The sequence below is a fragment of the Schistocerca serialis genome, chromosome 1 (genome assembly GCF_023864345.2).
Source record: "Schistocerca serialis cubense isolate TAMUIC-IGC-003099 chromosome 1, iqSchSeri2.2, whole genome shotgun sequence".
In the NCBI taxonomy this organism is placed as follows: domain Eukaryota; kingdom Metazoa; phylum Arthropoda; class Insecta; order Orthoptera; family Acrididae; genus Schistocerca; species Schistocerca serialis.
Genome location: NC_064638.1, coordinates 629,050,472 through 629,055,422, shown reverse-complemented (window position 1 = coordinate 629,055,422; position 4,951 = coordinate 629,050,472). Strand labels below are relative to the sequence as shown.

The 4,951-nt window shown below is 42.5% G+C and overlaps 1 non-coding gene across 1 annotated transcript; it reads left to right on the top strand.

The window, feature by feature from the left end:
• The first annotated feature begins 403 nt into the window (after positions 1 to 403).
• Positions 404 to 478, top strand: Trnas-cga (transfer RNA serine (anticodon CGA)). The gene has a single exon. It is a non-coding gene; the product is annotated as a tRNA-Ser (tRNA).
• The last annotated feature ends 4,473 nt before the right edge of the window (positions 479 to 4,951 follow it).

Below are 4,951 nucleotides of genomic sequence, written 5' to 3'. Positions count from 1 at the left end.
TGTTTCACAGTTATCTTCAACAGAAGCTCAGCTTGCTATTGCTAGCAATCTGCTCACAACACTTCTGCCAGAAGTAAAGCTGTGAGTACCGGGCGTGAGTCGTGCTTCGGTAGCTCAGTTGGTAGAGCACTTGCCCGCGAAAGGCAAAGGTCCCGAGTTCGAGTCTCGGTCGGGCACACAGTTTTAATCTGCCAGGAAGTTTCATATCAGCGCACACTCCGCTGCAGAGTGAAAATCTCATTCTGGAAACATCCCCCAGGCTGTGGCTAAGCCATGTCTCCGCAATATCCTTTCTTTCAGGAGTGCTAGTTCTGCAAGGTTCGCAGGAGAGCTTCTGTAATGTTTGGAAGGTAGGAGACGAGGTACTGGCAGAAGTAAAGCTGTGAGTACCGGGCGTGAGTCGTGCTTCGATAGCTCAGTTGGTAGAGCACTTGCCCGCGAAAGGCAAAGGTCCCGAGTTCGAGTCTCGGTCGGGCACACAGTTTTAATCTGCCAGGAAGTTTCAACATAGTTACTGTTCTTACGTTGATTGTATTTTGAATTCGGCAACTATTCTTAGTATTGCTGTCAGTAAAATACTCCTCAGTCATTAAACAAATATTCATCTCAAAAACACTGTTTAGAACGGTACAACTTGGGCTTGTGGTCAACTTACTTTTTACAGTTAGTGCCTATCGTAAATGTGTAGCTACATGACGCCATCTGAAGTCAAATGAAATTCCACAACGCATCAAGGAGAAATTAAACCGAAAAATGGCTAGTTTCTATGCTTCATGATGTAATGGTAGCAACTGATGTAGCAATATATAAGTAGGCTGTTGAGGTTTTTATATTGGTAACACCACGTAGCGCTCTGTATGAAAATCACTGGCTGTGCTGTCTGCAGTCTGTGGCTGGTTGGCATTGTTGTAATTTTCGCTATTGTTGTGTTGGGCAGTGAGCGGCCAGCAGTGGTATATGTGGAGAGAGAGAGAGAGAGATGCCAGAGTATTGAGAACGGACGATCTGGATGTGTGCCCGCCAGAAAAAGGAAATTTGTAGAGATGAATGTCATGAATTGATAGATACATATATGATGACTTTTGAACATTATTAAGGTAAATACATTGTTTGTTCTCTATCAAAATATTTCATTTGCTAACTATGCCTATGAGTAATTAGTGCCTTCAGTAGTTAGAATCTTTTATTTAGATGGCAGTATTGGCGCTCGCTGTATTGCAGTAGTTCGAGTAACAAAAATTTTTGTGAGGTAAGTGATTCATGAAAGGTGTAGGTTATTGTATGTCAGAGCCATTCTTTTGTAGGGATTATAGAAAGTCATATTGCGTTGCGCTAAAAACATTGTGTGTGAGTTTAGTGATGATCAGAATAAGTAAAGAGAGAAATGTCTGAGTACGTTCAGTTTTGCTCAGCTGTTTGAAAATCAAATAACGTAAGGGGTTTACCAGCACAATAATTCATTGATTTTTCTAAGGGGACGTTTCAAATGTTATTGAAAATGATATACAGGCTTGTTTGTAAAAATGTTGTGGGATAACAACTCTCGCTTACCCTGCGCTTAGCTGGCCGGAGTGGGCGAGTGGTTCTAGGCGCTTCAGTCCGGAACCGCTCGTCTGCTACGTCGCAGGTTCGAATCCTGCCTCGGGCATGGATGTGTGTGATGTCCTTAGGTTAGTTAGGTTTAAGTAGTTCTAAGTTCTAGGGGACTGATGACCACAGCAGTTAAGTCCCATAGTGCTCATAGCCATTTAAACCATTTTGAACCTTGTGCTTACCCTGTCGAATGGGGTTCCGCTAGTCTCATGAAGAGTTACATTCGATTTTTTTTGTTTTAAATTCGTTGCTGGAATTCCCTGTTATTGACACAGACGTCAGGCAATTTAATCGAGACGTCTCGAGGATTCGTTCGGGTCTGACTCGCCCCCTGTCTCGCACAACTAAACGTAGCTCTTCTTACGAGCTTTGATGAATTTTCGGACTTCTTTGTCACTTTGTTTTGCAAAGAGGGTCACAGCATATCAGATTTGTCAGAATATTCCAGATACTACTAATAAAATTTTATGGGTATTTCATATGCTGAATTACATTGTTACGTAATACCTAGGGTAATTTGCACAACTGAATTGGAACAAAACAATCCTCTTCGACGATAAAATATGAGATAAATATTACCATCTATTTTAATAGCTTTAACAAAGAGGAAATGTATCTAAATAAATTGAATGGCTGTAGCAGTTTCGACTCGCTAATCTCCGTTGCTGTATCGGCAGTGCTGAGGAAATGTGTTCCAACCGTTACTAGAAGACGTTAACTACCTCCGTCGCATGTGAGCAACCTGACTGGATGATCATGGTAAATGCTGAGTAACGTGTTAAGTAATATTATTCATGCCCTTCACTGTTAATTGCTGATATTGTACTGTCTAATACGCAGTTCCTTATAGTAGCACTACCCACTGAATCCATAAAGAATTTCAGAAGCGTAACTACTCTTTGGAGTAGCACAGGTAGGATAGCAATAGCCTACAACACCCTTTATTAGATTTTTGCTTAGCGGCTCCTACGGATCCAGAGCAGTTGTTTAACAGACCATTTACACTGACAAAAGTCATGGAATATCGATATGCAATATCGATATGCACATACACTCGTGGCGGTAGTATCGCATACACAAGGCATAAAAGAGCAATACATTGGCGGAAGCTGTTATTTGTACTCAGGTCATTCATGTGAAAAGGTTTCCGACGTGGTTATGGCCGCACAACGGGAATTAATAGTCTCAGAACGCCGAATCGTACTGGAGCTAGACACATGGGTCATTCGATTTCGAACATTTCACTTAGTGACCGAAAGGAGCGGCGTTTTCGTAGTTGTCTGCGCTAACAGAAAAGCTATATTGCATGAAATAACCGCAAAAATCAATGTGGTACATACTACGAACGTATCCGTTAGGACAGTACGGCTAAATTTGGCGTTAATGAGCTACGGCAGCTGACGACCGACGCAAGTGCCTTTGCTAACAACACGACATAGCCTGCAGTGCCTCTCCTGCGCTCGTGACCATGTCGATTGGACCTTAGATGACTGGAAAACCATGGTATGGTGAGGTGAGAGCCAATTTCCGTTGGCAACAGCTGATGGCGGGATCCGAGTCTGGCGCAGACCCCACGAAGACATGGACCTAAGTAGTCAAAAAGGCACTGTGCAAGCTGGTGGTGGCTCCATAATGGTGTGGGCTATGTTTACATGGAATGAACTGGGTCATTTGGTCCAACTCCACCCATCATTGACTGGAAATGGTTATGTTTCCCTACTTGGAGATTATTTGCAGCCATTCATGGACTTCATGTTCCCAAACAAGACAGAAATTTTGTGGCTGGCAATGCGCCATGGCACCAGGCCACAATTGTTCATGATTGGTTTGAAGAACATCCTGGACAGTTCGAGAAAATGATCTGGTCAGTCATCGAACAGTTATGAGACATAATTGAGAGGTCAGTTCGTGCATAAAACTCTGCACCGGCAATACTTCCGCAGTTATGGACAGCTATAGAGGCAGCATTGCTCAGTATTTCTGCAGGGGACTTGCAACGACTTGTTGAGTCCATGACTACATCTACATCTACATGGATACTCTGCAAATCACATTTAAGTGCCTGGAGAGGGTTCATCGAACCACCTTCACAATTCTTTATTATTCCAATCCCGTACAGCGCGCAGAAAGAATGAACACCTATATCTTTCCGTACGAGCTCTGATTTCCCGTATTTTATCATGGTGATCGTTCTACCCTATGTAGGTCGGTGTCAACAAAATATTTTCGCATTCGAAGGAGAAAGTTGGTGATTAGAATTTTGTGAGAAGATTCCGTCGCAACGAAAAAGTCTTTCTTTTAATGATTTCCAGCCCAAATACTATACCATTTCTGTGACACTCTCTCCCATATTTCGCGATAATACAAAACGTGCTACCTCTCTTTGAACTTTTTCGATGTACTCAGTCAGTATTCTAAAAGAGGACGGACAAGCGTAGAGTAGGCAGTCTCCTTAGTAGGTATGTTACATTTTCAAAATGTCCTGCCAATGAAACGCAGCCTTTGGTTAGCCTTCCCCACAACATTTTCTATGTGTTATTTCCAATTTAAGTTGTCCGTAATTGTAATACCTAGGTATTTAGTTGCATTTACGGCGTTGAGATTAGATTGACTTATCGTGTAACCGAAGTTTAACGTCGAGTTACTGCACTACGCCTGACAAAATTAGGTCTGACACGGTATTAGGAGGCATCCTATGACTTTTGTCTCCTCAGTGTGGATCAGGCCAAGAAGACTCATTTACTGGAGGTCAGGAGCAGGCGTCAGAGGCAGAACGAGGAATCGAGCTCAGCAGTCACACGCTGGGTGCTTCAGCCGCAATGATGAGACGACTGTATCGATTGCCAGAAAAAGAAAGGACAGAGGCGTTTTGTACTGATACCTCGGTTATCCTCGGGCTGCTATAATTATTGGTTTGATAATTCCATTTGCAACTTCAATGAGTAGTTCGCACTTTCCTGTCCAAATAATATTACTTAGAGAATGGAAGTACACATATAGTCCCTTTTGTCTGACTAGCGTATCCTTTCTGGATATGTAAAGAAAACACTGAACCACATGGTCTTGAACGTCTGGCCGCCTACGCGACTGACTGCTTAGTTCTCCCTCAGAAAGTTAATTACACCCTACTTTTACCCAGTACACGAGGAGCTTTTGAACTTCACTTCTCTTTCAATGAGTCTACCACGTTGGCTGGTTACTCTCGTTAAAATAGTCTGTGTGTACAGCCATTAAGCTGAAACTTTTCAATTGTGTTTGAGTAGGAACCAGCGTTAATTTAATGTGGTCAAATGTTTCCTGACTTTCGTTTTTGCATGTACAGGGCTATTACAAATGATTGAAGCGATTTCATAAATTC